This window comes from Podarcis cretensis (assembly GCF_951804945.1).
Source record: "Podarcis cretensis genome assembly, chromosome: 1".
NCBI classification, from domain to species: Eukaryota; Metazoa; Chordata; class Lepidosauria; order Squamata; family Lacertidae; genus Podarcis; species Podarcis cretensis.
The window spans coordinates 89,612,677-89,637,673 of record NC_137170.1 but is presented as its reverse complement, the minus strand read 5'-3'; the positions used below and the strand labels follow the sequence as shown (position 1 = coordinate 89,637,673).

The 24,997-nt window shown below is 42.9% G+C and overlaps 1 long non-coding RNA gene across 1 annotated transcript in view; it reads right to left on the bottom strand.

Moving 5' to 3' along the window:
* Positions 1-6,824: 6,824 nt before the first annotated feature.
* Positions 6,825-24,997, bottom strand: part of LOC307212495 — a 31,865-nt gene continuing 13,692 nt past the window's right edge. The window contains exons 2-3 of the long non-coding RNA XR_013837018.1: positions 21,559-21,644; positions 6,825-6,892 (exon numbers count right to left, since the gene is read on the bottom strand). This is a non-coding gene — a long non-coding RNA (uncharacterized lncRNA). The remainder of the gene's footprint in view (positions 6,893-21,558; positions 21,645-24,997) is intronic.

Below are 24,997 nucleotides of genomic sequence, written 5' to 3'. Positions count from 1 at the left end.
ACAGCGGGACATTGGTTTCTGGGTGGGAGTTGATCATGGGGTGGATTTGCCAAGCGTGCCTTCATCTTAGCACGTTTTCCCCTTGCATCCTGAGGGTAGGTGTCTTCAAAACTCATGACACCTTTGGTAAAGGCTGTTCTCCAACTGGAGTGCTTGCAGGCCAGTGTTTCCCAGTTGTCATTGTTTATACTACATTTTTTAAGATTTGCCTTGAGACAGTCTTTAAACCTCTTTTGTTGACCACCAGCATTACGCTTTCCATTTTTAAGTTCAGAATAAAGTAGTTGCTTTGGAAGACGATCATTAGGCATCCATACAACATGACCAGTCCAACGAAGTTGATGTTGACGAATCATAGCTTCAACACTGGTGATCTTTGCTTCTTCCAGTACACTGATATTAGTTCGCCTGTCTTCCCAAGTGATGTGTAAACTTTTTCGGAGACACCATTGATGGAATCTTTTGAGGAGATGGAGATGGCGTTTATAAGTGGTCAATGTTTCACAAACATATAGTAAGGTTGGTAGTACAATAGCTTTGTAAACAAGCATTTTGGTTTCCCTGGGAATGTCCCGCTCCTCAAACACTCTGCACTTCAATTGGGAGAAAGCCGCACTCGAAGAGCTTAGGCGATTAAGAGAGCAAACAAAGCTAGCTGAGAGTGAAGCCAATGCCTATTCAGCATTGCCTTTATTCTAAATTGCCTTTGTTCTCCATTAGTGATGACATCATCCAGCCCAATGTGCATTGTTCTCTGACAACCTCATGGTTTCTACGTAGAAGAGCTATTTTACAGACAGAAATTGGCACTGAAGCTACAGCTCATCTGAGCTACAAACAGTAGTGAAATACTATGATATATGTAAGCTTCTGTAAGGTCTTTGGGGAAACTTTTTGGCCCCACCAAATCTCCCTTCAATAGAGAATATTTGGCTCAGCCTTATAGGTCTCCCCCCCCCATCCTGTCCTAAGGAAGACACTCAGCTATAACTCTGCAATAAATTCTGTATTCTGAACTCACCTGGGATCCACCACAGCAAATTCCAAAGCTGGATATTTAAAACTACATTTGAGAAGGTGGATTTTCCTCACTGCAAGTTCTTATATTTCATATAGTTTATAGTGTTCAGTATCACCCATGGATCTGATCCAGTCACCTGTCTAGTCAAGGATTTTAGGCCTGGAACCCTTAAAGTGAATTGATGTTCATACCCTACTTAAATTGGATTACACTTGTAGCAGTTTAGGCTTCAATTTTCTTTACAGATTTTTAAGAGGGGTGATGTTTCAAGTTTGGGAATATATTTCATACAGGATTATGTAGATATGTTGTCATTTTTTTGGTACTAATTTAGATTAATTTCTCCTGGTAATGCAGGCTTATCTCACTAATTATAACAATTAATAATCCAGAAATGAATTCAGTTGATGATGTCTGTCCACTTTCCTCACACAGAAGAGATTTGGTATAATTAAAGTAGGACATAATATCTCCATATTTAGTAGGAAATATATTGGCACACAGGGCCTGTGGCTTTATAGCTATATAAATAAAATTGGAACTGAAGATAAGAAGACTTTGATCTCCCAGCTGCCACCTGCAGGCTCATAAAACAGCTGTGACAAAGTAGCAGCAAATAAAGGCACATCAGCCCAAACTTTAACATTCCTGGTGATGTGTAATGATCAAGGCCAATTAGGAAGCTTAGGAGTAGGGGAAATAAAAGCCCCACTTATTTCTTAGAAAAGCCTCATATCATATAAGGGTGCAACAACTGGGTGGCTCTGCGAGGGGAAGTGAGCAGGTGACCATTGTATGTCCGCATGCTTGGAATGGAGGAGGAACTATTGTTTTGGTCCTGCTTTTTCAGTGTTTACCCTGAACTGATGCTCCCAAATAAGCTTGTGGGTTGGAACACAACTCCTAGCTAGGTTATGTGCTTCTCTAGATTTTGTGAAGGTGCACAGAGGAAAAAAGTATTGTGTGTTAAAAATGTGTACAAAATGCTTAATATACAGGGAAGTGCTGCATGGTGATGAATCTTGCTCATCAGTTGGCTGTCTTTTATACCAGTAACAAGAATGCACCTAAAGCTATAGAGACATCAGGAGTTCATTTTCAGGTTATGTATGAGCATCTGCAAGAACTGCTGGCAGTTTTACTGGCACTGAATAAGATAACGGACAACCTGAAAGAACACTGGACTATACACAAAGGGTTTTTAAAATCTGTCCATCATAATCCTTCTAAATTTGGTCTCCAGGAAGGTAAGGGGGAGCCATTTGAGAAGTTACCGTATTTAAAATTGTAAAGCCAATTACCAAATGAGATAACAACAACAACAACAATTTATTATTCATACCCCACCCATCTGGCTGGGTTTCTGTAGCCACTCTGGGCGGCTTTCACAAAAGATTGAAACATCAGTCATTAAAAACTTTCCTAAACAGGGCTGCCTTCAGATGTCTTCTAAACATCAGATAGTTGTTTATTTCTTTGACAGCTGATGGGAGGGTGTTCCACAGGGCGGGTGCCACTACTGAGAAGGCTAGTTCCCTGTAACTTCACTTCTTGCAGCGAGGCAACTGCCAGAAGGCCCTTGGCGCTGGACCTCAGTGTCCGGGGTGGAGACGCTTCTTCAGTTATACTGGGCTGAGGCCATTTAGGGCTTTAAAGGGATGATATTCCAGGCTTATATATAACAGCAATTTGATTGCCTCAATGGTGGAGTGTCAGTGTTGAACAGCACTTTTGCTGAGGAGTTTGTGCACATATTCACAATTTTTTGGCAAATGTGGAAGCTAAGGTGGACCCTTTGTTCATTGACATTATTATTTGTAAAAGTTCTTATATTGTTTGTCTAGTGGCAAACTTAAATATTCTTTTCTGTGTTTATTTGCACAAGGTGGAACCCTCAGGAATAAGTATGTAGGAATTTGTGGGCTCTTTGTACTGCATTTTCAGATTTTTCAGACAGTAGACAATAAATTTAAAAATTGTTACTGGACTTTTGCAAAAAGCTGAAGATTTTCTAATCTTCCTCTAATAATTAAATTTCACAAACAACATAAAAATAAAAAGTTTTTTTGGGGGGGAAATCCTTGTTAACCTCCTGTCCTTGTTTATCTCTGCAGAAGTCAAGCCATGCAACCTTGCTTGTAATATTTTGTTGCAGTAATGAATTTCTAATATGCAGTTCTGTTTCAGTGAGTGAGACTGCCTGATTTTCTCAGCAGTATTAATACACTGCTTACAATTGTGGCACACAACACTACAATAATTATTTCTACATAAACATTCATAAATAAAAATTAGCATATAGAAATTTAATGAATAAATGTGTCCTTTTTGTGGAAGTTTTTCACAGGCCAGCACATCCCCCAAATTCAGAATCGTGCTGGCCCAGGAAGTGGGTAGAAGACTGTGTACCAATTGGCCAATCACAGGTCAGCTGGCCAGCTAACTCTGCCCCTGATGTAGCCTCCACCTCCTTGCCCATTCCCTCATAAAAAAAAAAAATCTGTCATGGAGGTTCATTTGCCTCCCCTGGACCGTTGGCTGGTCCACTTCCAACACTGGGTTTTAAACTCTCTCTCTCTCTGTGAAAACTAAAGAGAACAATGATTTTGCCTTGTACTTTGCCTAGTCTTGGCTTTCCTTTAAATCTGATTTTATATTCTCTTCCCCAAAGGCAGTCCTGGGCTGGAAGCTGATGATTTCTTCATGGAAAATGGGCCATCGTGTGCAAAGCCACACTCTTAACAATCAGTGGTTTCGAGCTGTTTGTTTTTCAAATACTTTAATTGCATGGTCTGCCCATAAGTGATCAGTTCTGAAAATTATATCTCCGCGCTAAGTGCAACCATATGGATGGGAAAAATAAGACATTTCTTAAAAGAGCTAATTCTTCCCCCCATAAGAATAAAAGCAAACAAACAAATACCCATATGGGTGCTCACTCCATCATTTGCTTGGATTTTGGTAAATTTCATATAAACATTTCCCCTGTAATGGGATGAAAGTAAATCTAGATTTATATTGTTGCATAGGGGCTGCAGCTTTCACATTCTGGAAGGCAACTCAAATGTGTTGATTTCAGAGGGGCTGCTGAACTGATGTGGGGGCAACTTCTTCTAGCTACTCTGAGGAAACTTAAAACTCATTTTCAGAGGCAGTTTACTTTTGTTGCACATTTGGGTCTGGCACTTGGTTTTCATTAGCAGCTCCCCTGTCCCCGCTGGTCAAAAGGGACAGAAAAAGAGAGAGATTCCTCATGTTCTGTGTTCATCCTCAAATGGATTAAATTACCTGTTTGTATAATTTGGAGGCTAATGGAAGGATATGAGGTGCCATGCGGGACATAATTCATGTTGGAGAAAGACACACAGTGCCATATACTGGACTGAAGTGGAATAGAACCCAACAGATAAAGCTGATCTTAATCCTTGGGAAAAATCCTTATGAGAGAGTGGTGCATGGTTCTGCTCTTCTATCTGAAAAAAGCAGATTGTGTGCCAGTGGCTTGGAAGACCTAAACTGAACATACAGAGTGATAAGATCGAACTGCCAGGTTCTACTCTATTTGAGCAGGATTGGATTTAAAATTTTTTTAAAGTTATTTTTTGAGTTTGGATTCTGCTCAAACGTCAGGATTAGATCCAGATATTCCAGGAAGGCCAGCACAGTTCAGCAGAACACATTTGTTTAGTCTGGATGTAAGAATCACAGGGATTCAAGAGTAGCCAACAAGATTCCAGAATGACTGTTCTGGGCTCCATTCAAAATGGCCCTGGAATGAGTGCTAGCCTCTTCACATATTTACAGAGACTTTTAGTCTTCTGTATGTCACCACACCATATCAGCATGGAGGCATCAATAGCCTCAAGAACCATGAAAGAAATGAACTGGATTTGGGCAATGTGCCAATTTGAGTGCTGTTTCGACAGGGGCAGAATGGTTAGATGCTGTTTCAAATCTGAACACCACTTGAAGAAGAATTTGCTGGCAATTTGATACCAATCCATAGAGGTTCTGGGAAATTTTCTATGCGTGTAAACAGCAGGTCTTTAGACTCAAGTGGCTCATGCCTTTCATTTATATTTTGGAATCAGGAAAAGAAAGGCATAGAATACCAGAAAACCACTATATAAAAATAATTCACCCTTCTGTAATTCAGAAGACGAAGTATTAGAAAATATTATATGCTTTCAGGAAAAAATATTAGGGGCTTGCATCGGCTCTCAGTGAATAATGAGGTTTATCAGGGTAAATTGACAGGCTTCCCCAGCTCCTGAGTCAAAACAAAATACAAATAACAGTAAATAAAATAAAAAATAAATAGCTGTATATAAATAGTTATATATAAATAAAATATAAATAGCTCTCCTCCCCAAGTCAGATCAGAGACCCACAACCGATTGTTGCTCTGTAGTTTCTATACATTATAGCTCCAAGTTTTCATATAGGCATGTGTTTTCCAAGAAATGAAGCTGTCCAAAATATTGCATAATACAGTGGTACCTCGGGTTAAGTACTTAATTCATTCCGGAGGTCTGTTCTTAACCTGAAACTGTTCTTAACCTGAAGCACCACTTTAGCTAATGGGGTCTCCTGCTGCTGCCACACTGCCGGAGCACAATTTCTATTCTCATCCTGAAGCAAAGTTCTTAACCTGAGATACTATTTCTGGGTTAGCGGAGTCTGTAACCTGAAGCATATATAACCTGAAGCGTATGTAACCTGAGGTACCACTGTGTGTACTCTCTCTCTCTCTCTCTCTCTCTCTCACACACACACACACACACACACACAAATATATGTTAAAGCACAGCAGTGGAGCATTATTTTTCTTTAAAGGTAAAGCTTCATTTTGATTTTTTAAAATCTGCTTTAATGACAACAGCAGCAACAACAACCCCAAAGCCCTTAAGAATTGTCCAGACAACATTTGGACAGTGACACATTGCAAGTCCTATAGGAGGCCAGCAAGGCCTGTCTAAAGACACAAGCACCAGAAAGGCAAGGTCAGCCTGAGGGAGCAAAGTTTTTTTTAAAAAATGTACAAACAAGAATATATACTACTCAGCCACTTCTTAATTATTTTAAGGTTAGAAAGAGCAAGAAATGAACCCCAGATTCTTCTCCCTGCTTCCCCTGCACCACAAGGGATTATAAAGGAAAGTGAATCCCTTTTACGTCTCCCACAAAAAGTCCCTGGAACTATTTGTCTCAAGTTTGGCAAGCATAATCTGCTCTGTGCCTGTAAAGCTGTGCCTGTGAAGTTCATTCCTTTGGCCAAAAGGGGTGGGGGAAAAAAAAAAAAACTTGGGGCCTTTTTTGTTTCCTAATTTTAGTCAGCTTCATTTTGTACAGAGCAGCTTGGAACCCAAAACCTAGATCAAAGCAGAGAGAGCACACAGCCACTGAGAAGCAAATCAGAATTTTTAAAAATGTAACGATACAAGGTTAATCTTTGTGCCTTTGCACACCCCTAAAATCTACTATATAGTTTAGAAAGTGGTTTGTTTGTCTGATTTCTACACTTTCAGATGCCTCTTGAGATACCATCACCAAATTTGGCATGAGAGTTCCCAAAGTGGGAATGGTGCTCTTCATTGATGTTTGGATGCAAGGCACTATTTTGAATCAAAATGGGGGACTGAAATATCACTTTGACATGACTTTGCCCATTATTTACCCATTTGCTTGAGGTATCACCATCAAACTTGACACGAGGTTTCCTGAATTGGAGGTCATGGACTTTGTTGCTGTTGGATGCCATTTTGAATCAAGATGGTGGACTGTGACTTTGGTGTGACTGCACCCATTTTATAGCATAGATCTAGCTCGGCATTTTGAAGCCTTGTTGAGAAAGAAGAGTCTTTAACACATCTTAAAAGACAATAAAGAAACACCAGTCTGATATGTAACAGCCTGAGTCTGACATGGTGCAGAACAGACTTCCTGTTAAGATGTTATCTGCAGGAGGTGCTCTCCAGTGATTGGTTGGTCATATGCTCTTTAAGGTATCTTGATTTCAAGCTGTATAGAGATATGTATTCTAGCGCCTTGAAATTAGTCCAGTCACTGATTAGCAGCTAAGGCAGTACTTTCAGCAGCAGCATAATATGTTGGTGATTTTCAGCCCTGGTGAGCAGTTGAGCCCACCACATTGTGGACTAGCTGAAACTTCAATGGCAGTGGACATTGGAGATTACCAGTGCATGGGCGACAATGGTCAGCCTGAAATGGCAATGCCAGTCACATCTGGTAAAAGGCATTCATAACTGTTGAGGACTCCTGGGTCTCTAATTATAGAGCTGGATCCAAGAGCACTCCCACACTACAAGCGTGTTCCTTCAAGGGTAGTATAATCCCATCCATAGCTGCTAAATGACCATTTATCTGGAGTCTTGAACTGCTTACCCTCTGTCTGCAGATGCTGCTAGCTCTCATTCAGTCCACCACCAAACCCAGGCTGATCTAGTCTGGCCACGTCTGCTGTGGCATGCAGGCAGCTGTCAGGATGCTCTGGCAAACATGGTAGAGGGTGAAAATTGCCCTCCAAGCCTCCTGCCCCCACCCAGGCGCAGCAGGGGATGGTGGCGCCCACAATATTGGGGAGCTCAACCCCCTGCCTCAAAATATTGAGGGGGCTGAAGCCCCTTTTGCCCCCTATAGCTGGCACCCCTGGCAATAATGCCTTGTCTCTTTAGTGGAACCAATTAAAAAAACCACACACTTCATGTCACAATCATGGAACAAGAGGGGAATCAGGGGGAGGGAATGCATTTAAGTTCAACATTGAGATTTTCGGAAAATTCCATCCCTGCCAGCAGCACAGTGATGTTTCTTGGTATCAGTATTTGAAACGAGGGAAGCTTAGCTAGCATTGTCTATAAAGACAGGTTCGTGGAAAGAATCTTGCAGAGTATTTCAAGTCATTCTCATCCAGAAGTATGTCTTTAACACCGACTTGCCATCTTGGGATCATGAGTAGAGAGTAGCAGCCATTATGTATACCTGACTTGGGAATTACAATATTTGCCTCTACATCTGGATCTTATTACCTTCATCCAGACCTTACTGGCTTTTAAAATGGATTACTGCTGAGCTCTTTAATTGGATTTGCCCCACAAAAGACCATTCAGAATTTGCAGTGAGATGCACCCACATGGACTTCTAAAATGCACCTCTTCCACTAATGAGGTATCCAAGACCTGTATTCCTTTGGGGAGCCTTTCTCCTCCACATAAAACAGAGCATGGGGCCATCCTCACTGCACTGATAGGAATACTTCAGTGCCTAGACAAAAATATCAAAATGAGTTTGGAAATTTAAGACTTTCACTCTGCCATTGTAGAATGTTGTGACTAGGCTACCTCTTGGTGCTGTGTGTTTTCACGGTTTTGGAGGAGAGCAAGGGTTGCTAACCTGTGGCCATCCAGATGTTGTGACACTCCATTAGTCCTAGCTCACATAGTGGATGATTAGGGATGATCGAGTTGTATCCCTCCAAAACATCTGGAGCACAACAGGTTCCTCACCCCTAAAATCGGGGATAGGACATTATGAAGTTTGTTTCTTTGAGGAATAAATGGATTTCCCTTTTTCTATCTGTGGCTTCATGCTTTGTCACAACACAGGTAGGTTGCTCAATGAACACTAATGAACAATACAAATTACCAGGGCAGATTCTTTTACCTAATAAATTATTATTTTTTAAATGGCCCAATGATCCAATAATACAATGATACTGTCTTACAAGCTGTGCCATGTCAATAGAACCACCTGGTTGACAATTGTTCTGTTCTTCTCAAAGTCTTGCATGCACATGCTTATGTTAGGACAGACTGACAGCAACAGACCAGTAGTCTTCAGCCTTTTCAGACCCAGGATCCAGCTTTAAAATATGCCTTTTGGGGACCCATTTTTTCTTCTTCTTTTTACCATGTATTTGTACAATAGTGGTTCTGCTGTTGTGAAGAACCATAGACCAGGCTGCAACCACGTAGTGAGTCCTGACCCACCAGTTGAAGACTAATGCAATAGACAGCCACATCAGCTGTGGCCTCTACTGGGCAGAGATGACTTGACTTTTAGCATCCAGAATATTTAGACTTGTGTGCTGCAATGTGTGGTACATGGGATGATTGTTTGGAAACGCCAGCCAGTTCTAAATGCCGCTGCCAGGCTGTTGACTGGGACTAGCCAGTGGGAGCATATCACGCCTCTCTGGTGTGAACATATCTTGCCTAGAGTGTTGTTTTGTTTAGTCGTTTAGTCGTGTCCGACTCTTCGTGACCCCATGGACCAGTGCACGCCAGACACTCCTGTCTTCCACTGCCTCCCGCAGTTTGGTCAAACTCATGTTCATAGCTTCGAGAACACTTATCCAACCATCTCGTCCTCTGTCATCCCCTTCTTCTTGTGCCCTCAATCTTTCCCAACATCAGGGTCTTTTCCAGGGAGTCTTCTCTTCTCATGAGGTGGCCTAGAGTATGCAGCCCCTATTGTGAAGTCTCAGAACAAAGAATATCTTGGAGTGCTTGGAGGCAGTCCTAGAAGTGTAAATCCCATGGAGAGGGTTGGGGTAGGAGATTCTGAATCATGACCCAGAGGAAGCAGACGTCAGGAGAACAGGCCGTGACAATATAGACCTTTCTTGAGTAAGAAGACTCTCTTCCCACCCCAGTGTCAGGTTGATTGGAACTGAATGCAGCACTTCCATTTGGGTCACTTCTTATTTCATTCAAGTTGGCTTTGCTTAATCCTTCTTGAGGTTTACCAGTTTTTCTTTAACTTCATTTTTCTTCTCTGATCCTGCCGCCTCTGCCATCCATCAGGAAAAGTTGTTTAGATCTCTAAATCTCCTCTCTGGAATAATTTTTTAAAGGTCTCTGCAAGGGGATAGGTGCCAAACACCATCCTGGACTCCCCCTTAAAAGAACTGTTCAAAGGAACAGCTTACACTTTCGATGGATGCCTTTTTCCAAGGGAAATAGAAAAAAATAAAGCAGCCACCAAGAATAACATCCGATTTAATGCTGCCAGCCTATTTTATGTTTTTTTAAAAACCAGTAAATTTTATCCAACATAGTTTCTGGGAAAGAAAAAAAAAGCTTAAGAGAGAGATCCACATATTTATAATCATTTTCAAGAAGGCACAGACTAGTGCTTGCTCCAAACCAACCGTGGTGAGGACTGGCTTCTTACCATCATAGAAATAGAACTCGGAGTGCAGCTGGACCTTTCTCATGAGAAGAACATGTCACTGATGCTGAAAATGTGTTCGTTCAAAGTCCTGTGACTTCACATGGAAAATATTGTGCTGCTTAATTAACGGCAATAAGGAGAGATGAGGCATTGCCTTGTAGAAAAAGCAACCCAAACACTCAAATCACTCACCAAAAGGAAAACAAATATGGCAATATAAAGGTCTGGGAGTTTCAAACTGTGTGTGTGTGTGTGTGTGTGTGTGTGTGTGTGGAGACAGAGAGAGAGAGAAGAAAATGAAGCATTTGGGATAGAGTGCCCATAGAGTCCAGCATCCTGTTCCCACAGCAGCCATCCAGATACCAACAGGAAGCAAGATTTGAGCACAACAGCACTCTTCTCACCTGCAATTCCCAGTAGAATCACACCGGGAATTGCACTTTGCAATAAAAGAGACTTTTCATTATTAGGACTGTGCAAGGTACTCCAGATTTGGTTCAGGGCGCAATTCAGTGATCCCGATCAGGCCCTAAGCTGGACTGATCTGAGCCTACCCCAACCCTAATTCCAAGCCAAACTGGGGGCCTAACTTGGCCCTGATGGTGAATTAGGGTGTGAAACCCTAATTAATTATGTGGTGGACAATGAGGGTGGAGTGGGAGAAACAGGCAATGAAGCAGAGCCCCTTCCCTGCCTTGTCTTTTTTTCTCCCCTTTCCTCACCTCCCCACTGCCCCAACTTGCTCCAAAGAAATTCCAGAGCCACCTAATTAGTTTTGGGATTTGGGATTATGCCGAGCCCAGATACATAGCCAGATTTTTTTAACTGCAAAAGGCTGGTGGAAGATACTTCTGTTTGATTTCAGGTAATTCCTTCTTCACCTTGCAGCCTCATATTACACACTGCTCTCAGGTGCCCCCAACCTCTGAAAGCAGTTTTTGGGGTGTAAAAGTCTACAGGAGGAGGAGGAGGAGGAGGAGGAGGAGGAGGAGGAGGAGGAGAAGAAGAAGAAGAAGAAGAAGAAGAAGAAGAAGAAGAAGAAGGGGATCTGTTGCGTGTGCTGCTTTCCACTTGCTCACCTATTGGATACAGCCCATAAAAGTTATTACAATGGATACAAGATACTGTAGATGTATGACTCATAAAAGAACACATTCCACTTCTGCAGGAAAGAACCCTCATCTCCTTCACCTGACATATATGGCTGAAAAAGATTGACTTGTAAGCAAAGGTTACAACAGATGGGCTCCAGCATGGAACTAAAAGTAGCCAGATGGAAGGTGTTCTGGTCTCTGAAGCCCTGTCTCCAATATAAATTGAAAGAAGCCTCATACCACTTTAAACAAGCCATGGCTTCCCCCAAAGAATCCTGGAAACTGTAGTTTTTTAAGGGTGCTGAGAGTTTTTCCCCTTACCTTATTCACCGAGTAAGGTGACCAACAGATGAGTCATTATTTCCATTAAAATATTTTGTGAGTCCTTGTGTATTCACAGTGGTGCAGCACCTGGAACCAGCTACGTGGTCATGCAACATTGCAGGGTCATATTCCAAGAAATGTTACCAGACTAAAACCGAGTGTGTGAAGAGTCCTGGGCCCCTGAAAACACCAATGAGGCTTTTCTAAATACTGCTGTTAATATTGCTCTCAGAATTTTAGGAAGGCCCTGTTCACATTCATCGTTGCTCATCAGCAATCCAGAATGTACTTGGAACCAGTGTCCAAAGGATCATGTGCTGGTACAACTATGAGCAGGGCTTTTAAGATCATTTTAAGGGAAGCACAAAGCCCTCAGCCACCTCATACAGTAAACAAGAGCAGCACATCCCCTCCTCCCCCCAGTCCCATGAAATCACTACAAAGTTTTCTGATACTCCCTGAAAGCTGCGTAAGTTTTCTCACCAAATTTGCAAGGGGTGAATGGATTTAGGAACATTTTTTGACCCATCTTTGGAGTACAGAGTCCAAGTGCTATTAGGACAGTTCAAGGGTCTCCCATCCCTGTAAACTTGACACATTCTCTTTGCAAGCTCAACTCACTTTAATTGCTTCCTGTCGAACAGAGCAGAGGGATTAGTGATAAACAGGCTTTGGTTTTAATAGCCTTTCTGAATTGCCCCAATGTCAGTTCCTTTTCCTGTGAGGAAGGGGGATTAAATACATACTTTCTCTCATGACTGCCTGCCTCTTTTTCTATAAATAGTGCTATTTCAACATTTTGAATAGACAAGACAAAAAATAAGAGGAATTCAGTAACTAAAGCCTCAATTTTCCTCCCAGGGAGAGAACTGACAATAGGTAGAATTCAGATAAGTTACTTCAGGACAGCAGCAGGGTCCATCTGTCATTAGCCCCAAAATTCAGGTAAAAAATGCAAATAGGAGACTTCCAATTAGCACACGAAAATAACATTGTAGAATAGACATTATAGAAAAAGATATTGACCTTGTAGAAAGCCATCACTGGATAATACAGAGATATTTATTTAGTGTTATGTGGAACGTTTCTTTCAATTTCACATCCAGGTAACTGAGAAAAGCAGTCTTTCAGCTACAATGGTGGGCTTCTATGTGGAAGCCACACTAGGTTTTAACTGTCATTCTGTTATTTCAGAGCAAAACATCCAGATCATCTGACTTGATTACTACGTAACTTTCCCCAAATGTTACTTTCACAGTGATTTCAGAATGACACATTCTACATTTGAATAGAGTCACTGGCTGATACTTTGTTTTAGGTGGGTTAGTACTGCAGGGACGCAGGTGGCACTGTGATCTAAACCACTGAGCCTCTTGGGCTTGACAATCAGAAGGTTGGCAGTTCGAATCCCCGCAATGGGGTGAGCTCTCTTTGCTCTGTCCCAGCTCCTGCCAACCTAGCAGTTCGAAAGCATGCCAGTGCAAGTAGATAAAAAGGTACCACTGCGGCAGGAAAATATATGGTGTTTCTGTGCACTCTGGTTTCTGTCACAGTGTTCCATTGTGCCAGAAGCAGTTTAGTCATGCTGGCCACATGACCCAGAAAGCTGTCTGCAGACAAAAGCCAGCTTCCTCGGCCTGAAAGCGAGATGAGTGCCACAACCCCATAGTTGCCCTTGACTGGACTTAACCGTCCAGGGATCCTTTACCTTTACCTACTGCAGGGAGTTTGCCAACATTTGTATTAACAATAACCCATAACTTGGGTATTCTTTCAATACTAGTGTAATACCACCATGGCTTTTGGCATTACACTGGCACAAACTGTCAGTATGCACCAAACCATCTGAAGGACCTTTTGGTTGCTTCAAGAAGTCCTAGGGCCAGTGGTTCCCTTGCATTTGCTTTGATGTGGATCTAGAGTTTAAAGTCATTCTTAGGCCAAATGCAGTTGCTTTAAAAGTAAATAGCTTGATAGACTTCCACTCTACTTTTGACCGTGTCCAATTTGTTCTCTTGGGGCCAAATCCTTTTTCAGGACTCCAATCAGCTAACAGAGACATCTAGTGGCTGAGTGACACATTGCAGGATGGTCAAAAGCCACAACTCTCCTAAAGAGTATTTTCAGTTTCCTTCATAGGTCTGTCTATGGATAATGCATAAATGTTATGCATTTTAACATTTGTATTGTGATACTGTGTGTTTTGTTTTTAACTGTAGGTTGCAACTGTAAAAAACAATCACTAATAACCAGGCAAGGACGCAGGTGGCGCTGTGGGTTAAAGCCTCAGCGCCTAGGGCTTGCCGATCGAAAGGTCGGCGGTTCGAATCCCTGCGGCGGGGTGCGCTCCCGCTGCTCGGTCCCAGCGCCTGCCAACCTAGCAGTTCGAAAGCACCTCCGGGTGCAAGTAGATAAATAGGGACCGCTTACCAGCGGGAAGGTAAACGGCGTTTCCGTGTGCAGCTCTGGCTCTGGCTCTGGCCAGAGCAGCGATGTCACGCTGGCCACGTGACCCGGAAGTGTCTCCGGACAGCGCTGGCCCCTGGCCTCTTAAGTGAGATGGGCGCACAACCCCAGAGTCTGTCAAGACTGGCCCGTACGGGCAGGGGTACCTTTACCTTTACCTTTAATAACCAGGCAGAGGGCCTTCTCAGTAGCAGCGCCCGTCCTGTGGAATACCCTCCCATGTCAAGGAAATAAACAATTATCTGACTTTTAGAAGACATCTAAAGGCAGCCCTGTTTAGGGAGGTTCTTAATGTTTGGTTCTATTTTTAATATTCTGTTTGGAGCTGCCCAGAGTGGCTGGGGAAACCCAGCCAGACGAGCAGAGTATGTATGTATGTATAAATAAATAAATAAATAAATAAATAAATAAATAAATGCAAACAAACAACCAGTCATATAAGTTCCTCTAATATTTCTTTAGCTCATGACACTATCTTCAGTATTGGGCTGTGATTTGGGAATTTATTTAAGATGTAAAAGAGACAAATAAATCTTCAGCATGTGAAACTACCATTCAAACTTGTCTGAGAATGGGTAGCAAGTAACAAACCAAGACAAAAGACCAAATTCCTGCATCCTATGCAGTGCTATCCTGAAACAGTAGAACCTGTCTCTGATTTTTAAAAAAGTTGCGACTGTCTTTAATTATTCTGGGGTTTTTTAAGTGATCTAGGGTCATTCTGCCAATACAGCACCATTTGCTTTCCATATCAGTGCCTATAAATAGCTGCAGCCAATTACACTGGGAGGAAAGGCACAGCTTTCAAATGATTGGTTTAATTTGCTTTTCCGGGTGAGATGACTGCAGATCTAATTTTGCTTGGCATGCCATTGGAAATACTTGCCAGTTATCTTTCAGGGTGATGAGGAGGAGAAAATTAATCTGCAGTTGGAAGTTTTGGTTTCTCTGTGAGTGTGAGTGCTTAAATTTGCAACCCTGCTATCCAGCAAAGTAAGAGATGTAAAACAACAACCACAACAATTCTTTTCTTGGGCCACACCATCCTAGCTCTTCAGCAGGCCTGGTGTCAGTGGTTGGTATGACTGAACATCTGCTGGGGCCCACACACCAGTAGAGGGGCTCATCATCAGCCAGAGTCCCCCACACCCAACTGACCAACCACTGATGTCACCACTGCTTCCATTTCTGATGTCATTATTCTTGGGTGGGCTGCCTTGCTCCAGCTGCCAAACTGGAGACTTCAACCTGCTGCTCCATATTCTGGTTCAGCTGCTCCACCAATAAGAGACAGTGACCATTTCCAAATAGGGGAATAAGAAAGTATTGGCAGCTTTCCCCTTTGGCTCAGCGCTGCATGGCCGCACCCAACCCCTCCCCTTGTTTTGTACTAAGCAAGTTTGGAAATTAAGGAGCTGATGGTGGTGATATTCAGTGCCCTATAACTGCTTAGGAAATATTTTCTCTTTTGGAAGGATGCGCGAAATACCTTTAAAAAGAAAAAAGAAAAAAGGCAGGGCTTTATTGTGGTTTTGCAACCAATTCAGCTTGCTGCAAATCCCTTAGACCAACAGCAAATTTAGCATTGCTACCATAGCTCGCCTAGGTTATTTAACAAGAAGCACTCTTAGGACACAATCTTGGAAAAGGAGCTTCAAATGTTCCAAGACACAGAATGTTTTCAGGTGTTTGGGGGGCAGGATTGCAATCTGGAGCTCTGCCAAGCACGTTTGCTCCTGCAAGAATGGTAGCACAAGATTGTGCAATGCAGGTCTGTGTTTCGTCATGCCTTTCAACTTTCTGTGGATACCTCTGTCTGCAGCCTCATGAAATAAACTAACAAATGTGAAAATACACAATATGAAAAGAACTAAGACTATCCAGCTCCACCAGCATTTCCTCAATGGGTTTGCATTCCAAACCCATGATCCTCTTCCTTGCTCACTACCTAACAACACTCTAAATCTTCCCACTGTCTAAAGCTCAACTTGCAACTTGAAAAGTGGACACAAGAGAAACGTGAATGAATGAAAACCTTGCTGAGGCAGCAGCCAAGGTCATCCCAGTTCCTGAATCTCACACATTCTTTGCCTTAATTTATTTTTTTATCACACCACTTAATTGCAGTGGAGGTTGTTTATTGGCAGGATAGGCTGAACTTCAAAATGAGTGTATCGCAAAGGCAATTAAATGGGAAAGCGAAACATGCCAGATGAAGTGAGCACTGGAAAAAGTTCCTCGATGTAATTCCCACAGGGAAAGTGTGGGCTGCTCATTCAGTCTAATCTTTTCGCAGAATGTTTAATCACCAAATTCACAGCACAAGGAGTCTCAGCTCCTTCTCCCCCCACATCCTCCACATCAGTCTGGTAGTTCCCAGGACTTAAAAGAGAAGTCACAAACACCAGCAAGATATTAGAACCATTGAGAACAGAAATTCAAATATTATGAAAATGATATACAGGTGGTACATGACACCAGTCAAGCTCGCAAAAATATATCATTTGCCCGATGATAAATGTTGGAAATGTAAAGAGACTGAAGGTACATTCTTTCACCTTTGGTGGACGTGCCCAAGGATTAAGGCTTTCTGGGAGATGATCTATAATGAAATGAAAAAGGTATTTAAATATACCTTCCTGAAAAAACCAGAGGCCTTTCTCCTGGGCATGGTCAGCCAATTGGTGTTAAAGAAGGATAGAACTTTTTTTATGTACGCCACAACAGCAGCAAGAATACTCATCGCAAAGTATTGGAAGACACAAGAGCTACCCACCCGGGAAGAATGGCAGATGAAGGTGATGGACTATATGGAACTGGCGGAAATGACTGGCAGAATCCGAGACCAGGGAGAAGAGTCGGTAGAAGAAGATTGGAAGAAATTTAAAGACTATCTACAGAAATATTGTAAAATTAAGGAATGTTAGAAGGAGGCTGGAATGAAGTTATGTGGTTTTAGTAGTAATGTTATAAAGGAGTATTTAAAGATGGATTAGGTGAGAATGTAAAGTCATAATGGAAAGGATTTGCTGAAATAACCGATTGAACTAGAATACAAAAAAGGGAGGTGTGAGGAGGTCAGGGAAACTAGTAAATGAAAGACAAGATATGGAAAAGTTGGTTTGTTTTTAATTGTTTTTATTTTATTGTATTTTGTATTTTTGTATTTTTTCCCCTTTTTTCCTGATTTTTGTAACTTTTTTGAAACTTTAATAAATATTATTAAAAAAAAAAAAAGAGAGAACAGAAATTCAAAATCCACATTAAGGCAATACCAAAATATCCCCATTTAGGTCATAATATGATTTATTGAATCCAAAACTCTGTTCCCATTCACCTCCAATTCTCTACAATGGGAATGAAACTCTCTTTCTTTCTTTCTTTCTTTCTCAACAGTATTCTAGGGGCCAAGCACGGATTCCTCACTGTTGAAAGGTCCTATTTCCATCCCAGCATCTATCTTGACATTCTTCATCCTTTGTTCCCGAGGTGTTCCTGTACTACAGCTCCCATCATCCCTGACTAAGCTGGTTGGAGATGATGTGAGTTGTGTTCCAACAGCTTTAGAGGACACAAGGCTGAAGAACAGTGATCTAGCTCATATTCTCAGAAAGCCCTTCACACAGATTACCTTCAGCTTCATGGAAATCAGCCATATGCTTTTCCTGACAGTAAGAGCTGTTCGACAGTGGAATTTGCTGCCAAGGAGTGTGGTGGAGTCTCCTTCTTTGGAGGTCTTTAAGCAGAGGCTTGACAACCATATGTCAGGAGTGCTCTGATGGTGTTTCCTGCTTGGCAGGGGGTTGGACTCGATGGCCCTTGTGGTCTCTTCCAACTCTATGATTCTATGATTCTATAGACAAGCCACAGCCATCACATTTGACCCATAATATTACTTGTAAGATCACAACACCCCCTTTTGAGGCTCTTTTTCTCTCCACCCCCCACAACTCCTCCATCAGACATGGTCTTCCCCATACTGTCAAGCTTCTCCATCTGAAGTCTCTGAACCTCCACACTCCGTTTATGGCTTTTCATTGCAACAGAGATATGTTCGTTGTCTGTGTTCACCATATTACAATAAGCCTGGGCTACTGGCTTATCATATTTTATTTTGAATGAGCTGTATACTGGTTGATACTCCACAGTCATTCCTGCTTTGCTCCTTTCCTGGCATGAGTTGGAGAAATGAACCATGTCACAGCTTGACTTCCTTTTACATTCGTTTCCAGGAGCATGAATTCCCACCCCATCCCCACAACAGGCCAGGATCCGTATGCCAAGGTTTAAGCCTCACAAGCCATTTTAGCTATTAAGGAGCAACAAACCATGATATAATGGGAAGTCAAGTGAAATTGTGGATTCCTGGTTTGCTGCTTCTGTTCACATCAGGGACAGACCGAAGGTGGAGTGTTCAGGAAGTGTGAACCAGTAATCAAGCTGCTCATGCATAAGAAGCCACAAGAAACCAGCAATCCTGGCTTTTTGTGACATATGAATGTGCCTGTTTATATACCAGGCACGTCCAACAGGTAGATTGTGATCTACCAGTAGATCACTGGACATCTGCGGTAGATCACTGGTAGATCACCGGCTCCCACCAAAGAAGTTCAACAACTTTGACCTGAACCCCCCCAAAAGGGGGTAGATCACTGCCAGTTTTTAACTCTGTGAGTAGATTGCAGCCTCTTAGGAGTTGGCCACCCCTTATATAAACCATGTTTATTAGTTTTTCACAGACAGTTTCTGCACCGATCATCATTCTCTGCCTTTTACTCCTCAGCTGTTAAGTGAGCTGGACAAAACCAGAACATCATGGAAATGGATATTTTAGCAATGTTACCAAGGGGCGTTGGGACCAATGAATGAAAGTTACAGCAGAGTTATATTGCTATTTGGTAACTCACTAAAGGGATAGATAAATAGAAAGTATACCACTGTGTACTGCTGGAGGCTACTTGAGGCTGGGGACCATATTTTTTATATTGTAGTTCTTAAACTGTGGTCTGCATTTTCAGAATGTCCCCTAAACCACAATGAAAATAACAGAAAAATGCTTAAGAGCCAGAGGTTTCTTTGAAGTTTCCATTATATACTGAAGCAGTGATCTACTTTACCCTGGGCAGGGTGTGTGGAGGGGAACCAACAGCAGCTTGACCATTTAATAGTATATGTTGCCACAGTAGAAAACTGAAATTCAAAGACACTCACACACCATCCCCACCTGTTTGGACAGTTCTGACCTGTGCACACTTAATTAAATGATATATAATTAATTAAATGATATATAAATGTTTTTTGTTGGATTGTGTGCATAACGGGTAGTGAAGTTATATTTTAATTTGGAAGCCACTGAAGCATCCCCTTGATGTGGTAGCTTTAAGATAGGAAAATATGGCCACTTGCAAAACAAACAAACAAAAACGATCAAAGCAGAATAGTGGTCCTCAGGGCAGAAGACTTAAGTGCAACAAACAGCTGGTTCTGATGGATGGTGCTCAGTTGTAAAGCTTTCTTGAATGTGCCTTAACTCACTTGAACTAGCCGTGATGGCTATGCTCTGCCTCCGCAGTCAGAGGCCCTAATGCTTCTAAATACCAGTTGCCAGAATCCACAGGAGGAAAGAGTTCTCTTTTGCTTAGGTCCTGCTTGCAGATTTTCCACAGGCATCTGATTGGCTGCCGTGAGAAGAGGATGCTGGACTAGAGGGACCCTTGGCCTGATCCAGCAGACTCTCCTTATGCACCAGTATCTGGAGGCAGAGGTTGAGTGGATGAGAGCAAACAAATTAAAGCTGAATCCAGGAAGTCAAAGGTCATACAGGCAGTGAATCTTCAAGCCTCAGACAGAATGCGACACTTTTCCTATCTGAAGAGGCACATAGCCCAGGACTGTTCCTGGGCCCAGTTTTGCTTTTAGAGAAGCAGCAAGTAGTGACAGCGGCCTAAGGACGTGGGAGAAATGTGTTTGCATTATAATGCAAATTTACCAAATTTGCACTTCCAGTGCACACACTGAAACACAGCTCTCCTGTGAACTTCCCTGTTCTCCATATGCTTTGCTGTAGTTCTCCCACTAAATAATGTGTGGAGGCATCAACAGACCAATGTTTACTGGGTGAGAGAAGCATAACATGTAATCCAAGAAAAACATGGGAAGAACTGCGGGGCGGGGGGGGGGGGAGGCAGACCTATCCTGCATTAGAAGATGCAGGCAAAAACACCTACTATTTAGGCATGCTGGAATCAAGAGAGGTACCGTATTTTTCGCTCTATAACACGCACCCGACCATAACACGCACGTAGTTTTTAGAGGAGGAAAATCCGTAGGCATGCCACCCATAGGCATTCCCTCCATAACACGCACAGACATTTCCCCTTACTTTTTAGGAGGAAAAAAGTGAGTGTTATGGTGCAAAAAATACGGTGATTTATTAAGTGAAACCCATCCATGTATTTCACTTGGGGCAGACACTGTCCATGAAGCCAGCTGCTTGCTAGATGGGTTGTGGTTGCTTATAATTTCACTTGAGACGGGTGTGTGGGAGGCTGCATTCTCTACGTGCCATTCCCTTCTACCTCCGAGGAGGCAGAAATTCAGAGCAGAAATCAGGAAACATCCTTTTCCTGTGGAATACTTGGTCAGATTAGCCTAGATTCAACATAACTCAGTGTCTCAGTCAATTGACGACAACCGTGTTGGGCTGCTGCCCATGTGATGGATCCAATGACTTGGGAGTTTTGCCTACTGGTATATTTCTGGATGTATTCATGCATTGCATTTTGCAAGCAAGAACTTCATTCTGGAAGGAGCAGGAGAAGCAAAATCCTCCCCCCTCTAAAGTCATATTGCCCTTCTTCACTCCCATTTCAAATGAGAGCTAGAAGAAAGGTTGCTTAGAGTCTCAAGCCTGCCTAAGATCTAAGAGAAGTGTTAGCAAAAAAGACTGGATATGTCCATCTAAGTGCTGATTTGTGTAATGTGGATCTCCTTATTACAGCTCCAGTAAGGAATCTTTCACTTGTGAGTTATTATTGTCTGTCATTCATTTCAGCGATTCAATTGCAAAAGCCTTTGAAGGACCTTCATTTTATCGAGAGGCTATACCATGTATCCAGTATGCCAGTATTCAGTATTGCTTTAAAAACTAAGGATTCTGGAAGCATTGCTTGATATACATGATACATAGCTGGTGGGCTATTGCATTCTCATTCCAGTATGAGTGAGTGGAGAGATGTTTTCTTTTGCCCAGACATTTTCTGCTGCCTCTGTTCTGTATCACAGGGCAAGTCCAGGAGAAAGTCCAGCTGAGGAAGTCACGAGTTGAATTGCTGTGGCCCCCATAGACTGCAACCCTGAGAAATAGCAGGCATTGAGATGTGATGTATCAAAAGCTGAGGGTAACACAAAAGAGAAGAGATTTACACCATGCACAGGGCAGGGACACTTTCATCTTACCACTTCCAGCTTGCAGATTCCTCCAAGTCCTCATTTATTGTATTCCAGAACACTGCAGTTCTGTTGCATTCGCTGGCAGCTCATTTCTAATATAATATTGAAAAAATGGGATAGCTATGGGGGAATAATAAAACCTGGCATAATTGTGTATCTGGAGTTTGGAATATACAGGGATCATGCAAGTAGCTGGATTAGCCTTTCTTGCATCTATGTTCTTACACAAAGAAGCCAGATGTCTACCTGGTGAAGGCAGTGGTGGTGGGGGAAGGGGGAGGATTTAATAAATGCAATGAGAACCTTATGCCAAGACCTAAGTCTGCAGCAATACTAGAACATGGATCCTGAGGGATAGCTCATGAGAGTTAAGACTGTGTTGTATCACCAGCTTCTGGCCAAATGAAGGGAACAGCAATAGATTACCACACCTTTTTAAAAAATAGCAAAAGCACTCCAGGAGGGAGGAATTCAGAGAATGGAACTGTGGGGGAAGGACACTTATCACTTCCTTTACAGCTTTCCCATATTCCCTGCTTCCCTGGTTTGTAAGGGGAAACATGCATGTGAAACCCAAAGGGTTTGTAAACAAGAGTGTGTAAAAATAAGAGGCAGGGAGAGTTAAGCACCCTTCTCTTATCCACCACAACTTCTCTGATCTAATTAACACCCACCTTAAAATGAGTGTCTGCAAGAAGCAAAACCAAAGCACCAGGGCACCGTGAAACACTTTACTGCATTACTGTAGTTTACCGCTAAGAAGGCACAGAACAAGCAATCCATGATGCTGCCATGCAGATTTGCCCTGACAAGATTATTGTGGGTTTTCATAGGCTGCAGGGTGTAGACCATACATCCTGCGAGGGTGAAAGGTAAGTGCTTTGGCTGAGGCATCCATAGAAATCAGACCAATGTTTGCAAGATGAGCACTAAAGATAACAGGAAGACAAACCACTTTCTAGTTACTTGAACCAACTTACTAGCATGCCCACTTATACATCACCAAAAAAGAGGGCAAAGGCAGACACAGATTTGCATTACATGTGTTTATGATAATTTACATCTGACTAATTTGTTGAAAAAGGGGACGCAGGTGGCACTGTGGGTTAAAGCCTCAGCGCCTAGGACTTGCCGATCGAAAGGTCGGCGGTTCGAATCCCTGCGGCGGGGTGCGCTCCCGCTGCTCGGTCCCAGCGCCTGCCAACCTAGCAGGTCGAAAGCACCTCCTGGTGCAAGTAGATAAATAGGGACCGCTTACCAGCAGGAAGGTAAACGGCGTTTCCGTGTGCGGCTCTGGCTCGCCAGAGCAGCGATGTCACGCTGGCCACGTGACCTGGAAGTGTCTCCGGACAGCGCTGGCCCCTGGCCTCTTAAGTGAGATGGGCGCACAACCCCAGAGTCTGTCAAGACTGGCCCGTACGGGCAGGGGTACCTTTACCTTTACCTTAATTTGTTGAAATACAGCACATTTCACCATCATGGGGGAAACTGTGTGCCTGATCAGTTTTTCTGTCACAGTGCTACTAACTGTTGATAGGCAACTTCAAGCCCCCCATCCTGATCTTCCTCCTGAGGGTTCTTGACCATTAAACTGGACTTGGGCCAGACAGCACTTCAAAAAAGAAAAAGAAGAAAAGAAAAGAAAAGAAAAGGGGAAAAAGAGGACACATTCAAAGAGAGGACTGTCCTCTGACAGCCCTTAAATAGGGAACAGTCCTCTGAAGTATGACATGTGGCCACCCTAACCACAACACATTTGGTGTCTCTGTGTGTGCATGGAGGGAGTAGAGTTCCCATGGAGGCTGGGGAGACAACCAGCATTAGTATCTCTACCAGTCATTGGTTCTAGCTCCAGTTACTGTTGGTCTTCTAGCCTTCTGCCCTACCCATCCCAGTGGGCACCAGCTGCTATTGGCAGTGGAAGTTAGTCCATGAGGGTAGTTCCCCATCAAGCTCAGTCTGCCCTCAGCCAGTCCCTACCTGCCTACCTCCTCACTTACAAGCAGTCTAGCGGGTGAGGCTCACTCAGTCATCTATTCTTTCTGATCCTCCTTAGTCTCAATGTTGTCTTTGTGGGACTCAGGAGGGAAGATAATGGTGATGAAACAAAAACGGGCAGGCTCTGCCTCTCACTGGCTCTCATTCTGCCAACATTTGCTTTGGCTCCTGCTGACCTCTCTGCCTGTCCTGATGGGGACCAGCCTCCACTGACTGCTGGTCATTGCCCACATGATTAAAACCAAATCCAGAGTCTTATGACTATGCCAGACCTTTGCCAAGGTGTCTTCTCCATTCCTAGGCCCCAGAATACTGTGATGAAAACACGGAGGGCCTGATGGAGAGCAGCAAATGTTGACTCTTCCTTACCTACCCTTGTGCTCAGGCAGAGGTCAGCTGGTTAAAGGGAGGTCCCTTCCTCTCCTTCTTGTCTGTCTCCTACACAGCTGGTTTCTTGTTGAGGGTCCTTCCCTTCACACAGTGTCCCCTATGCGACCCCTTGGCAGGTTGGGGGAGTGAAGAGAAAAGGTATGTTAAGGGCTTCTCTGTTTCCAGCAGACCACCCAAAAGCACAACCAAGGAGGCTGGATAGGAGAATGATTTCTTACTTTCTTTTCCTCTTGTCCTGCCAAAAATCTCAGAAAGCACCAAACCTCTTTCTCTCCACCCCCCGCCACATCAGAAAGCTCTCCCGCCTCCCCCACCCCCTTTTTTTTTGGCCTTATCCTGGCATGATATAGCAAAGGGCAGCATTTCTCAAAGGGGACCCACAATCACTTTTATCTGATGGCAGATTTAAAATTAAGAAAACAGGGAGGGGGAATGACACCAACAAAAGTTCTCATGATCTCATCATTTGATATGCAAATTCTGGGGAGGGGGCTGTGTGGTAGCCCCTCTTACCGCCAAGGAGCGGAAGTCATTTGTCAGCTTCATTGCCATTTCGTCTAGCAAAAAAGAGAGAGAGAGAGAGACAGACAGAGAGGGTGCCTATAAAATGTGGCGACACTCCCCGCCTGAGATAAAACAATATTCTGAAAGAGACATTTCATTCAAATGCAGTCTTAATAGGTGCGGTCTAGCTGCAGCCAGATGCAGAAGAGAATTTGATTGGCTGGGGCTAGGCGCAGGGGTTTGGATGGAATGACCTCAGCCTTCTGATTTTAAAATAATGTTGCTTTGGAATTTAAGGGAATCAAGGAAGTAGGGATAAAAAGAATGACTGTTTATTGTGTGCCAGGAAAGACTCCCAACCCATCCATCTGTTCCACTTTGCTGTGTCACACAATGAATGTCCAAAATTTTTGGTGAATGTTGAATTGATGCCCACATGGGAATACTGACAAACCCAGATGTATAACAAAAATGTTTAGATATACTGTATATGCTGGCCAATTTTTCTGATATACACCAATGAATGCTGATGATGGCATTTAGGCGATATCTT